Genomic DNA, 15,417 nt, shown 5'->3' on the forward strand with positions numbered 1-15,417 from the left:
CTTTGTTTTGTTTTGAAGACATTGCATTGAACCCACACATTACATGAATAATTTTTAGGTCATGCTAAACTTGTGCCATAATGCATTAGTTAAGGAGCTAAAAGAAGAATTGAAAGATAAATTTTATATTATATTTTAAGCTTGTAAGATATTTAATGCACAATGCCTAAAATTAAATTTTTATATTTAGTTTTTTAACTTGTGACTTTGGGACACAAGATATCACTTTTCATAATTTTAATTCAGAAAAAAATAAAAGTACACTCCCTTTGGTCTCAAATGTAACCAATTTTTCATTTTTTAGGTTCATTCAATAAATGATGTATGTGATCTATATTATAAACCACATACACCATTAACCTAAAAAGTGAAAAATTGCTTACATTTGAGACCGGAGGGAGTATTATTTTTTAAGAATGTTTTAGAATTATGATGCATATGTCAATAATTAATTTGAATTTATCTACTTAGGCATGCTAATTCTTTCTTACATCCTCCTTGAACATAGTTCTAGGCATGCTAATTCTTTCTTACATCCTCCTTGAACATAGTTCAAGAAAGTAGCATTGAACAAGTTAGCAAATCAAAGTCACTAGACGACTCACATTATAAATTTGTGTTTTGAAAATTATGTGGACTGTCCAATTTTTATTTTTGGTTCAACTACTATTACAACAAATACAAGATTCACAATTTGTCAAAAATATAAGATTCATTTAATGATGCAGCTATAGGTGAATGAACCCTATGCCGCAGACCGTTGTGGCAGAATGCATTGCATCAATCCAGTGAGTTATCTTTTTTTTTTTTTGAAACGGCAAAATATTATTAACCGACAAGCCCGTGCAAGAAGCACTAATAAGCTCGGGTGGAAAAAAAATACAATAAGGGGAAATCGGTTGCCATACAATCACCAGGCTCGAACAAAAACCCCTTTAAAAACCACCCAAATACAAAAGGATCAACCCAAATAGTAATGACGCAAGAATATACATTTGACAAAACATTTGCATACCCCTGCGTCAACACCAAAAAACCACCAAAACAAAATAAAACTAGGTGATCCTATGCTGATAGCACTGACGCTAAACCAGCTAAAAATCCTCCCAATAAAACCAGAACCTGCAAAGAGGCAAACTCCACACAACAGCCAAAACCAATGACCCCAAAACAAACAGCCCACCAACACAAACAGCAGGCCAGCAAGCAGACCCCAGTCCCACTACAAAGATATACCAGCACGCCTAAGCAAAGGCCACAAGCAAACACACCCGCAGCAGCTGCTGCACAATCCCAACTCAGCAAAGAACACAGCCGCACCAGAAGCTTGAAAGCAGACCTCAGCCAAGCAAACCGCTCTCACTGCCAAAGGCACTATCTGTCAAGGCAATATGTCGGGTTCCAACACCACTCATAGAAAAGACAACACGGAGTAAGAGTCCTTTCCAACAGCCACCTCCACGACAACACTTTAATCTCTTCGACTAACTCATCCACCTCAAAATGACACCCATTAAAAATCTTGTCATTCCTCTTTTTCCAAATAACCCAAATTGTTGTGTGCCAAATTAACCAAAGACCCTTCGTAACCTTGTTCACCCTCCCACCATCACTCCAACACTCCCAAAGGACAAACAAATTTGGTGGAATAATAAAACGACGATCCAACCATAGCATAAGCTTCAACCACACCAAGTGCGCAACGTCACAATGCAATAAGAGATGAGTGGCCGTTTCTTCGTACCTATTACACATCACACAAAACGTCGACCCTTCCGGTGGTAACACGTTCCTTAAAGCAAGATTATCTCTAGTTGGAGCTCTATTGAGGAGAACTCTCCAACCAAAGGCTATCACTTTTGACGGGGCCGGGCTCTTCCACATATTCTCAAAAACACCTTTTTCCGCCTCTCCCCACATATCCTCACTCAACACAATTCCTTCTAACTTTAAATAAGCCGATTTAACGGAATACACCCCACTATCTTCAAGCCCCCATCTCCACTCATCAACCGCATTTGACAATCTCATACCCTCCAAATCCTCCAAAAGACTAGTCAATAATTCATCCTCCCACACAAAAAGTCTTCTTCTCCAAACAAAATTCCAACTCACATCCTCCTCCGAGGCAACCCCAACCTCCCCCAACAAAGCCTCCGTTTGATCTAATTAAACAAAATAGTGAGTTATCTTCATTATTAATGATGAGAAGGAAAGCTACAATTTTAATTAAACAAGTTCCTCTGCTTTTTCTTTTTCTCAATATAAATACCAAGCTGAAAAATACTTCTCTAAAGCGAGCAATTCACTTTAGAGAGTAAAAATGGATGCCATTAAAAAGGAAAAGAGAAATAGGCGATATCTACCATTGATATAAAATAAATCAATAGTTGATAGTATACGCACATGCATAACAAATCATGTCTGATTAAAATATTAACCGTTAATTTTCTCATTTTACTAACTATTCATTTTATTCAAGTCAAACCAACCAAACTAGTTTTTTTGTTTTGTTTTTTTAATCTAATTTTAAAATAAAATTACACAACATTTTTGAATAAAAGTTGCAATCAAATAGGACCACAATAGCAAAATAAGAAAAAGGACTACCATAATTTCGGATAGCCTGACAATTATGAAATCGGTGACCTTTTTCTATCATAAAATGTTGAAAGTGAAAGATTTTTCCAATCACTAAAGCTTTGTATATGTTGAAAATGTTTTCTATTTTAACATTTAATTATCTGCACACCACCTTATTTGTATTTTATTTGGAGACTTGATATAGAAAACAAGAAAAAGAAATATTTATATATAAAAAAAGTTTTCCGACTAAATAAGAAATTTGAGAAATAGTGCCGTTATTAGTGCATAATTTTACATTACATTCCAAGCAATTTGAAGTTCACATGCAAATTTTAGAGCTTTTGAAACTGGAAACATCCCGTGGGAAAGGCTGAGCACTCCATCCTCGTGCTGCCAAACTAGGAAATTCCTCAAATTGTGTGTAAACCTCTAAATTGCCTAGGAAATAAGAATTACATCCCCACCGTAAAAAATGTAAACCTCTTAATTTATGCATATATTTGAATTTTAAATATATATTTTTTCGTTTGTCAAAAAAAAAAAAAATATATATATATATATATATATATATATATATATATATATATATATATATATATATATATATTTTCCTTAAAGCATTTTAAATTATATTCTTAATGATAGATAGTGATATATAAAATTTATTGTAAACCGTATGTCAGACTAAAAATATTTTTTGTTCCAACACCTTGCTGCACTCGCTAGGGTCACAAGGTTGCGTAACTAAGTCCGGTTGAGCTCAATGTTGGACAAATGCAGGCATTTTTTAAAAAAAAAAAAAAAATCAGATCAAAACAAGCACAAAGTGCGGTCCTTTATTGCCATATACTCAATGAGTAAAATGCATTGCCAAGGTAATTTCAGATTTTCTCCAGGAAATTCCTGAAATTGATGGCAATGTAACTCTCCATACCATCAAGTATCTCACATCATAGGCTTAGAAGTTAGAACCAGGGTATATGCTGCTGGTTTCACTTAAGCTATGGATTAACTAATCATCGGAAATATAGTCTAGCTTTTTTCTAACTCATCCTTAGCTGTAGAAGTCCATAACACATGCTCACTATAAATCACATTCTACACTTTGAACGACGAACTTAGAGAGTGACAAAATCCACATAGTACCTTCATTAAACTAAAATTTTCAATTTCTCCCACCGTAACCAAAACAAGAGAACAGAGACATAAATGTAAAACACCCCAAATACTAAACAAGTTTAAAAACAAACAACGGTAAGTTATGCTTTACCTTCCTGACTTCGAAAAAAGTCCAGCCCCAAGCTCACATTTAAACAACAGTATGTTATCATCAGTTTTCATATCCCTCAATTTTGCCACGAACTTTGCAGGTTCAGAATACAAAACACGTGGGTCTACAGCATGTACAAGCAGAGATGATAAGATACTAATATTACATGTAAAATCAAAATACAGTTTTCCAACCAAATTATTAGTGACCACTAAATAATAGAATGTTTTAGCTTTACATATCAAAAAAGAATAGTTCAGTGCCAAGAATCAGGTATGCTTACCATTTAATCCAGCTGTAACAAGAATATGTGGGTAATTCTGTGCCTTGACCTGCATAGAACGAGAAATAGAAAAGCAAAAAGAAAGCATGATTCCTAGTAACCATTCCTTACAGGAGAGAATAAAAATTATGCTCAGACAAAAAATAAATAGGCGGTGAAGGTTAGAGGCCAGAGGCCATTAAGTGCAGTATTTGTTCTTACATTATCAACAAGGGAATAGGACTTCATGTAGAAGTAGAATTCCTCCTTCCTAGGATCACCCCATTCCTACAGTAACATAAGGAAATCATCTCAATTACCAAAAGAAAAGCAAAAGAAATCATTCCATACGATATCATGTGGAGTTGCTTAAATAATGAAATTCAAGAGCTTTGATTGATGACACACAAAATAAAACTCACATACTTATCTCGGAAGGAATATAAGCGGCCATATGTTAAGTGCAGTGCCTCTTCTTAATACCAGTTTAAAAGACAAACAAATTATAACAGCTCGTCTGTATTAACCGAGACATTTGCTTGTTTACTTTCATGGCAAAAATACTTTTAATGCATCAAGTTGGAAGCTACTATTTGTAGCTTCATGGAAATCATGTTGAAATTGTTTCGGGAAATGAGAAATGGAAGCTGACCCACACATCCAAACCAGTATGTGCACAAAATTATATGACACAGCAGCAAGGACTCAGTTTATTTATCAATTTGGTTGTGCAAAAATAATACAGAAGTAACATGCCAGGGATGTTTTACCAAAAAAAAAACATGCCAGGGATGTAGCTGTGATTTGGAAATTTTACCCTATACCCCGACACATGTACTTTCACCCCTACAAATCTTTTAAAATTCCAATTTTACCCCTTGTGCTATTTAACCTTTTATACATTAATTTTTTATCTTTACTTTTAACATTTCTCAATTAAATATGAGTTCACCCCCACATGATATTCTTCCAGGTATGTATTTCTAAATTTTTTTCCACTATAAACCTTTTCCGAATTTTTTTTGGAAAACTCATTGTTACATTTCCGAAAATTATTCGGAAGACTCGTGTTTAACATTTCTAGTATACATACCGGAAATCACAATAAATCCTTTCCGGTTCAAGATTTTCGTGAAATTCTCACAACACTTTATAGCAGCTAGCTACATATATATAATCTAAGTTTGATCTGGTTCCTAAAATCCTCCTATAGAATTTCTTAAAAAAAAAAAAAATCCTCCAATAGAATGTTAAAACATTACTATAAATTTTTTTTCTTCATTTTTCTATACAAAAAAAAAAAATAAAAGCACAAGAATAAAGCATGAGATTAAGGTCTGCTTCTTCTTCAACGAGAGAAGTGGTTGAATTTGTAAGTGTCTTTTGAATGCCTCGTTGAAAAGAATACGATCATGGACAACTTTAATAATTGTTAATTTTAGTAATAGTTTCTTATTCAAAAAATTATATTAATTTTTTTGGAAACAAATTGGAGAATAATCAATAATTGATGTTCATCAAAGAAAGCTTACTGTTTGTTAGGAGTGGGAGTTTTCTTTTCCCAGCGACCATTTTTTTCAGAAAATGTGGGGGTGAAAGGGTAAATTGTGTTTTATTTTATATAAAGGGTAAATTTGGAAGTTGGGGTCAAGGTATAATAGTAGGGGTGTAGGGTATAACTTCCCTGTGATTTCTTCTAAACGGAAAATCAATTAAAACTAGAGAGGATGGGCCAGTGTCATGAGAGAAAAAAAATAAGGAAGGTTAAAGGTCAATTAAAACTAGAGAGGTGTGCAGGTTATAACATATTTTCCTTCTCTTTCAAGTTATAAAATGTCTTCAATTGATTCATTAAAAATTAATAATGCGCACAATACAAATGCATGCTGTTAGGGGAGTATTCATTCGGAAAATGTCAGCCAATGCATCTCACAGTGACATCTACACTGAAAGCGACGTTTTCTTATGCTTCCTAAAGGCAACATAAAACACGTTAACTTCATAAATTAAGACTATATCTCCCATTTTAAAAGACACCATGAGAGAAAGTCAAACAGAAACATCTAGTCTAGTTATTGAATTTGAATCATTTTCATACGTTGGTATGGAGTGGCAGATTAAGAGAAAGAAATTTACCTCCCAGTCGGAAGTAGTGAGAGGAATAGTTGGATCAAGCATTGTTGTCACAACATCCACCAAAGGTACTCTGGCAACAGCAGCCTTGAATAAATCTGGTCTCATATTAAGAACTCCACCAATTAGCAAACCCCCAGCACTTCTGCCATTTATGCAAAATCTTTCCTTGGAACAGAATTTTTTTCAATTAAATGTTCAGCACATGCAATAAAATCAGTGAAAGTGTTCTTTTTCTTCAGCAGCTTCCCATTCTCATACCACTGCCTCCCCATTTCACCACCTCCGCGTATATGAGCTATAACATATATGAAACCTCGATCTAACAATGAAAGCCTTGATGACTTGAAACTGGGAGCTATGCATACCTGTGGACAATTTGAGGTCACTGGATTATAGAATCAAGAAGAAATAGGATACATGTTCAAGGTATAAACAGATTCATGAATGTAATATATGCTCCTTAGACTGCAAAACTTCTGCAACCAAAGGAACGGGCTGACTAAAAAATAGCACCCATATACCACAGAGGGAACATAAATATATAAATAGACAAATAAATAACCAGCTTTGCCTGTCTAACAATTAAAGGCAGAAAAGAAAATCAGAAATCTATTAATGGAACGGTCTTTAAAAGCCAAAAGTAATATAAATATGGATGTTCATGAACAAAGGCATCTTGCATACAACAAAACAGGCTCCTAAGACAAAGAAAGCTTTACCTTTGTTCCAATAAGACAAGAAAGTATTCAAAAAGTTCAATTAAATTTAGAATTCAAGTAATAAACATTGATGTGGTGCATTAGCCAATATAAAACCAAAGCATAGAATTCAAAATTCGCACTGTGCAATTTAATTCATATAAAATGTTACTCTTCTTTTACCTCAAGACCCGTAGCCATAAAGTAGTAATGGATCTGATCCATCGAGCTTCACAAGATCTTTTCGGTATACAAGTGACATGAGAATCAAAGTTCCATCTGAAGCATGTGCCCACTGCCTTTCAGTGACGTATTTTGTTGCATCAAAACCTCCGAGAACCTGAGAACAATAGGAGACAAATAATACAGGTATAGAGAGCAATTGAACATAACTCAAGGAAACGAGGAAAACCTATAATAATTATAATAGTAATTAGATTAAATTACTCCACAAGTCCTTTGGGAAAAAAAGAAGCAATTTAATGATATCAATTTTTGGATCCTTCATTCTTTTTTGTAGCTGCTATTTTTTGGCTTACAAGAAAAGCATTAAAACAACTTTGTTTGAGAGTTTTGCTTATTTCTGAAAAAACTTACTGAATTACTATAAAACTTATTAAGATTTTTTTTTAATTAAGGTGCAATTTTTCCTTAAAAAAGCTCAAGTAGATAATCAGTCAGAAACTTATGTCCGGCTTTGAATTAAGCAGAAAACATCCAGTTTCGGTTGCAGGTTGAAACACACACTGTAACCACAAATCTCATCTTCTAATTTTCAGCATCTTTATATCTGGCTAAATTAGGTTCTAATTCAATTCGGCAAGTTTCGCTCCTAAACAAATTGAAATTGAAAACATTGCCCAAGGGCTTTGAATATGCGAGAAGACGTTAGGATCATGAATCGATTGTTTGGACATAGGAGAAAGGAAAAAAAGTTTTCGTAGTTGTTAAAAAAGTTGATAAGATGGAGGATACAAAGTTGAATCATGAAAGACTCTTAGTCAAATCATGAAAAGCTTTGGCTGTTGTTATTGTTTCTGAATAAAGAAGTGCTGATTAGATCCGAACAATTAAATACTGGGTTGAAAGGAGAATTTCCCACCTTGTCAGGTCTAAGAATATTATCCATTGTTACATAAACTAGAGCATCACCACCAGCCCATTCAAGGTTTGATGTTACACTGGCAAGAGGCTCTCCAATTGCAGCTTGAGTCTCGATATCCATGACATAAACAGTATATATTTCATCTCCTTTGGTGTCTTCTGCATATGCTACTAACTTGTTATTTGGGCTAACCTGAAAAGAAATAAAATTTTAAATAAAATAAAAACAGGGCAGAAATCAAGAAACAAAAGAGAATAAAACAAAATTAAAATCCCATGATAATGATATGATCTAACCTTAAAAGTACCGATACTGTAGTATTCGTGCTGTTGTGCCTTGATATTCTCATCCAAAATAACATGCTCAGGAGGAGCATCAGGTCCTGTAGGCATGGTGTCATTAACAGATGGATCATGGAACCTTTTGGTTATCGGATATACGGCGTCTACAATGTTGAACATACTCCTTCCCTTCCAAATTTTTCGTATAATAGTAATACGACCCTTTGCGTACAGGTGCAGTTATATCTTCCTCCTTTATCCTTCCTCTTATCTCAGCAAAAAGCCTATCTTCAATTTGCTTGGTTCCTAGAAAATGAAAAATGTGTATAATAGTATGCTAGTGATTTGAATTAATCTCCTTCAAATTTCAAAAGCCTTCTGAAGCGTGTGTATATATAGCAATAGGATTTCCTAGTCAGCATGTTACAGTCATTGAGTCTCTACGTCATTGAGTCTCTACCCATTTGTACAATGAGTTCAAACATATGCTTGATCAGTTTAGTTGTGTCTAATCTATAGTGTTTACTTAACAATGCCATATTGAACCTATTTAGATCGACTTTTTTGAGCTTATCTACTGAAATACGGCCCGTTTGTTATAGTTTTTCTAAAAAGATTTTTATAGTGTATCATGCTTTGCTATAATTTTTTAAGAAAGCTTCAAATGAGACGTTCATGAGCTGTTTTCAGCTTATTTCCATAAGCTCTTCATGATCGTTCGTGAAAACAACTTATAGAATATACGTAAGCAATATGACTTTATTTTATAGAAATAACTTATGCATAAGCGCTTGCGCTTATACAAAATAAGCTGTTTAATCGAAACAGATTATTAAAACCATTGGCGAGTTCATTTGTGAGTAGAAGCAGTTGAGTTCTTAAAACGAAAACTAGTTACTGTTAGGTTCTAGAAGCTGAACCAGTTCGGTTCGGAAATTCTGAAACCAAACCTGTGCATTGAATTACACATTCGTTCACAGTGTTGCAAGTTGCGTGGATCGTATTTTATAAATAATTAATAATAAATGAAAGAGCAGTGAAAGCGAAAGAGGATAAGATAATGAAATAGAATTATTGATACCTGACATGACCGAATCGGTGTAAGCATTTTCCTGACGGAGATACGAAAGCACATCCGGATCGGAGCGATTCCGAGAGCCGTAAAAATTCAATTATGAGTCTTATAACATTTCCTTCAAGTGTTTAATTCAATGTTTTGCAAATTGTGTGGATCCATTTCGCTACAGAGGTCAATTAAGTTTATCACATCTTCTTCAAAGTTTAATTATATTTTCAACTCATTCAAGATGACTCGAAGAAAACCGTGTTTACTATTTAGTTATCCAGGTCCAGGCAGAGCAAGTGTATGTATGTAGTTTTCTTTTCCCCTTCTTTAAATAAAACAATTCCATTTTTCTGAAGTTCAAAGTGGTTGGGGCAATTAATAGAAACCATGCTCATCATGATAGCAGCTAAATATTCTGTGTGAAGACTTTTCGAAAAATAATAATGAAATTGGTCCAATTTTATTATTAGATTTTAGTAAATATAAATATACTTGCATTGCAAATACAAATATGATGATGTACTTATAAAACTTGGTAAACGTGAAAGAGAATGAAGTAGAGAATGGTATACATCATATGGCTTAATCATGATACAAACCAGAAATCATACATGTGTCCCATAATAATAATTAACAATAATAGATGTTTTTACAACTTATTTTTAAAATATAAATATAGCCCATATACTCAGGAAATGTACTTATACCGTTTGGCAACGACGATGAAGTACATTAAATTCAGGATGTTCAAAACAGCTAAAAAACCATAATAATAATCTATATGGGACGCATTAATGTCGTCTTGAACCCACCCTCGCTGACCATGTGCCCTTGATGTTACATGTGAAATTGTTGACATGAAAAATGTACTCAAGAAACTTCCGACTGCTGTAGTGCTTAGAGAATAAGCTGAACCCAAGCTTTTCATGTTTTGTTGAGCTTGGTCATAGAAAAATTCCATTTTTGCTGCCTCCAATATAGCATCAGCCAATCCCATTAACATATATTGAGGCACTAAAATCAGAATATTTGCACTACCCCCATTGTCAACCACTGCAAGCCTATGCTTCTCGATGAAAGAAGCATTTAACATGATGATTACGTGGATTGCAACACCAGTTCCCATATCCTGTATAGAAGGGTAATTCCTCTGGACCTCCGGATCAGCTTGACAACCAAATGCTCATATACGATGTAATAAACCAGCATGGTAAAAGCCGCTAAGCTAACCGGGGGAATGGTAAAGTTCCCAATGGATCTGTAAAGCATTGACCCTTGCTTAACAAATAAGGTGTTTAATTGACTCACCATTGCGCTCGGAATAAACGTAGCAACAAAGAAAGGTATTAATCTAAGCATCTGTTTTGTCTCCTCGACTTGTGTAACAGGACATAATGACAACTCGGTGCTTGCACTTGACCACGTGCCAACAGAGGCCTTGTTAAGGAAGTTGTTGCATTTGTAAACATAAAAATTAAAATTACAAATACAATATACACAATCAATCAATGTTGGTAAGCGTATCTATACCTCAATGTTTGTGTGGGGTCCATTCTCAACTGTTTTCAAATGCAACAGGGTGTTTTCAATTAAACACCCTATTATAATCTTCACCATCAAGCTCATACAAACATTGATGGAAGGGGAAATTGAGGATGAACCCCACGCAAACATTGAGGTATAGATACGTTACCAACATTCATTGATTGTGTATAACAATTATTTTATTTTATTTGTAATTTTAATTTATATGTTTACAAATGCAACAACTTCCTTAACAAGGCCTCCGTTGGCATGTGGTCAAGTGCGAGCACTGAGTGGACATTATGTCCTGTTACCCAAGTCGAGGAGACAAAACAAATGCTTAGATTAATACCTATCTTTATTGCTACGTTTATTCCGAGTGTAATGGTGCGTCAATTAAACACCCTATATGTTAAGCAAGGGTTAATGCTTAACAGATCCATTGGGAACTTTACCATTCCCCCGGCTAGCTTAGCGGCATTTACCATGTTGGTTTATTACATCGTATATGAGCATGTGGTTGTCAAGCTAATCCGGAGGTCCAGAGGAATTACCCTTCTACAAAGGATGGGAACTGGTGTTGCAATCCATGTAATCATCATGTTAATTGCTTCTTTCATCGAGAAGCATAGGCTTGCAGTGGTTGACAATGGGGGTAGTGCAAGTATTCTGATTTTAGTGCCTCAGTATGTGTTAATGGGATTGACTGTTGTTATATTGGAGGCAGCAAAAATGAAATTTTTCTATGACCAAACTCCACAAAACATGAAAAGCTTGGGTTCAACTTATTCTCTAAGCACTACAGCAGTCGGAAGTTTCTTAAGTACATTTTTCATGTCAACAATTTCACATGTAACATCAAGGACACATGGACAGCGAGGGTGGGTTCAAGACAACATTAATGCGTCTCATATAGATTATTATTATGCTTTTTTAGCCGTTTTGAACATCTGAATTTAATGTACTTCATCGTGGTTGCCAAACGGTATAAGTACATTCCCTAAGTATATGGGCTATATTTATATTTTAAAAATAAGTTGTAAAAACATTTATTATTTTTAATTATTATTATGGGACACATATATGATTTCTAGTTTGTATCATGATTAAGCCATATGATGTATATCATACTCTACTTCATTCTATTTCATGTTTACCAAGTTTTATAAGTACATCATCATACTTATATTTGCAATGCAAGTATATTTATATTTACTAAAATCTAATAATAAAATCGGACCAATTTCATTATTATTTTTCGAAAAGTCTTCACATAGAATATATAGCTACTATCATGATGAGCATGGTTTCTATTAATTGCGCCAACCACTTTCAACTTCACAAAAATGGAATTGTTTTATTTAAAGAAGGGGAAAGAAAACTACATACATACACTTGCTCTGCCTGGACCGAGTTCAGGTATGCTCCATTCACATATTGCTCCATTTAGTCCATTTAGGCTACGGATCTGTGACATGTGGCAAAAAGGATCTAAGGGTTGAGATTTAAAATAATAAAAAAAAAAAACAGTTTGTGTAATAAAAAAAGGTACAAAACAAAATACCCTCTGTGTTCCTTCCTCTGCCCTCTCCTCTCATGGCCGTCAATCCTCCCTGACAGCCGCCAATCGCCGCCACTCTGTTATGCTTTCATTGTCTCTTTCCTCTCACCGTGGTATTACCCCCACCGTGTACACCGCCGTTTCAACATTTGTTGCCCAATTTCCCCATTTCCTTCAATCTGTCCCGTCAGAATACATGAAAACAAATCAGAGTTGCAACAAGAGAGAATTGCAGTTTTGAGATGGTTGAACAACCACAGTTGAAAAGCAATACACTACAAGAAAATGGTGTTTTAGATTCAGCTGAAAAATGGATGCTAAAAGGCCAATTGTGGATGCCAACAGCCTTTTAGCGTCAATATAGAGTCCAAAAAATTGACGACAATAAAAGCTTGGATGCTGAACACTAGCATCCAGCTGACGCTAAAACGTAAGAAAACAAAGCCTGGCGAAAATCAAAACTATGATATATCACAGTCATCTTTTATCATGTATTATATGTGAACATTTCATACGCGTGGAGTACAGAAAATCAAAACCAAAAGACAAAAACTATGATATATCTTCACACGAAACTGCGGCTATTCAAAAAGACATCACAGAGTTCAGATTCTACTTATAAATTACACAAATAATGTCTCAAAATTCAAAGCATAGAAAGTTATGCTCCAAAACAGCTCACTGCTACTATCATTGTGGGTTTTGACAAGGAGACTAAGGTCATTTCATATGCTTCATTGCAATTCAAAGCTACTGCTAAGTGGTACTAAAAGTTAGAGGGTGTAGAATGATTTGGTGAAATGTACTCTTCTCATCTCCCTGTACTGATTGAGTGGTACTAAATCTTTCTTCTTACTATTTATTTGAATTCCTCCAAATGACCTTGTTGTCTTATTTGTAATAATCAGTTAAGCTTTTCCTATTTTGTACCCTTACTTTACACTAAAGTGGAAACCATTTTCTGAGATTTATGAACACTGTGTTGTTAATTTTACTCCTGACCTTGACAGCTAACTACCAAGCCCAATTATTCATGGCTCAATCTTAATTATGTTTTTAAAGTCTAATACTTGTAAATGTATGTATTAATTAATTCCTAGCCACTTGCATGTATGAAATTTTTTCACTTCCTAACTACTTTCTTTTTTAACAGCCAAAATATTATCAAGCCAGCACAGCCTTCTCAGGAAGAGAAAACCACGCAAAAAGCAACCAAACACAGGCCCTGAACCTGAAAACACAGCAGGGAACAGGAAAAACAAAAACAAAACAGCAGCACAGTGAAGCAAACTGCCGCAGAAACTGCTGCTAACAACACCTTTAACAGGACTAAAAAAACAGAAAATGCAGAGAGGCAAACAGAACTCAGCATACTTCCTGGCCGAAAAAACACGCCTAAAAACCAACCGGATACCGCTTTCCCGAATCAACCACCAAGGAAAAAACGAGGGTTCCAACACCACTCATAAAATAAGCACGTCGCGATTTACAATCTAGCCAAACTCACGAGCAGAGATGAGCAAATGACGAGCAGAGAGATGAAGGAAATCAAAGGACAATGAACAAGTTACAACAAATCTTGATGAATTTCAAGACGAAACAAGAATGTGAAGTAAATCACTAAAATGAGGATACATCATATGAAGTAACTACCAAGCCTCATTTTCAAGACGAAACAAGAATGTGAAGTAACTACCAAGCCTAATTATTCATGGCTCAAGTGACTAGCTACTTGTTATTTCCTCCACCACTTCCTAGCTACTTGTTACTTTTCTTCATTAATTTTATTCTCCCACTTTCCTTAGGTGTCACTGTCAAGTGACAATGTGCACTTTAAGAGTAGAATTTGTGTCATTTGGGTTATCAAAGTGGAACTTGATGGACTCTGCTAAATATCTTCTCTACTTTGTTACAACTATAAATCATAAACAATACAAGTTTTCAGTGATACATAATAATGTGCTTCTTAACTATTTGATTCTACTCCTTTTCACATTCTCTCTTTGCTCTTGTTCTTCTGATACCATAACTACTCACATACTCATTGGATTTTGTTCTTTTCATTCCTAGAAAAATTATATTTCATTGGCTACAATCACATTATATTTTCTAAGCTATATTTCTAAACTCAAATTTTTCCAATTAAACACTGAATCACATCAACACTAGATAAACCTCACAAGGCAAAACAACATTTATAAATCAATAATATTCACAAACCATACACAATATGGTATCAAATTGTTCTTCCTATTAATTCATTTATTCAGAAACCATACACAATAAACATAAAAAATAAAAAAATATTCACAAACCACATACCTGTTCGAAAAAGGAATAGCGCGAAAAGGAGCGAAGCAGCAGCGAGCAACTTGAAGGAACAATTTTGGCTCCGAACAGTGAACGGCGAGAACGAAGACAACAGGAACGGCGTGAAATGAGACAACGGCGAAGCAAATCAAAAACAGTGAACCAAACAGTTGGTGAACGGTGAAGGATTTAGATTTTGGTGAACGGTGAAGCAACAGTGAAGCCATCGACGTTTTTGAGGAATTGGATTTTGGTTGGATTGAGAACTGAGCAGCAAACAGTGAAGCAACCCATTTGAATTTTGTTTAGATTTGGATTTAGGATGGATTTGGGAAAGTGATTGAAATGATTTTTTTTGTTAGTTGTTTCACGTTTTTGTTGTGTTTGTTCAGTGAGAGAAATGGTTTTTTGTGAAAAGAAAAAAGAAAAGATAATATTGGGGGGAAAATATTTTGGGAGGTGTGAAAAAAAATTGTGGGAAGAGAGAAAAAGAGAAGGGAAATGAAATATGGTAAAAAAAAATAAAGAAAAAAGAAATTGAAAAAAATGTGTAAATTTTATATGGATGCTGTTTGTAAAATTAAAAATTACAAAAATTTAGAATCAAAATTCATGGAC

At 34.6% G+C, this 15,417-nt stretch overlaps 1 long non-coding RNA gene and 2 pseudogenes across 2 annotated transcripts; 1 reads left to right on the plus strand and 2 right to left on the minus strand.

Moving 5' to 3' along the window:
- Positions 1–3,852: 3,852 nt before the first annotated feature.
- Positions 3,853–10,530, minus strand: LOC146959325 (uncharacterized; annotated as a pseudogene). The gene is made up of 9 exons (XR_015031836.1): positions 10,112–10,530; positions 9,420–9,541; positions 8,354–8,644; positions 8,055–8,249; positions 7,140–7,292; positions 6,255–6,619; positions 4,341–4,406; positions 4,140–4,188; positions 3,853–3,980 (listed from the first exon to the last, which is right to left on the minus strand). The product of XR_015031836.1 is annotated as an uncharacterized LOC146959325 (transcript).
- Positions 10,531–11,312: 782 nt separating this feature from the next.
- On the plus strand, positions 11,313–11,882 carry LOC146959326 (protein NRT1/ PTR FAMILY 5.2 pseudogene; annotated as a pseudogene).
- A 353-nt stretch (positions 11,883–12,235) lies between these two features.
- Positions 12,236–15,159, minus strand: LOC146959327 (uncharacterized). Its single transcript, XR_015024898.1, has 3 exons — positions 14,812–15,159; positions 12,493–12,668; positions 12,236–12,396 (listed from the first exon to the last, which is right to left on the minus strand). It is a non-coding gene; the product is annotated as an uncharacterized LOC146959327 (long non-coding RNA).
- Between the last annotated feature and the right edge of the window lie 258 nt (positions 15,160–15,417).

Source organism: Medicago sativa, chromosome 1, assembly GCF_051527215.1.
Source record: "Medicago sativa cultivar Bolivia chromosome 1, Bolivia_mono, whole genome shotgun sequence".
NCBI lineage: Eukaryota > Viridiplantae > Streptophyta > Magnoliopsida > Fabales > Fabaceae > Medicago > Medicago sativa.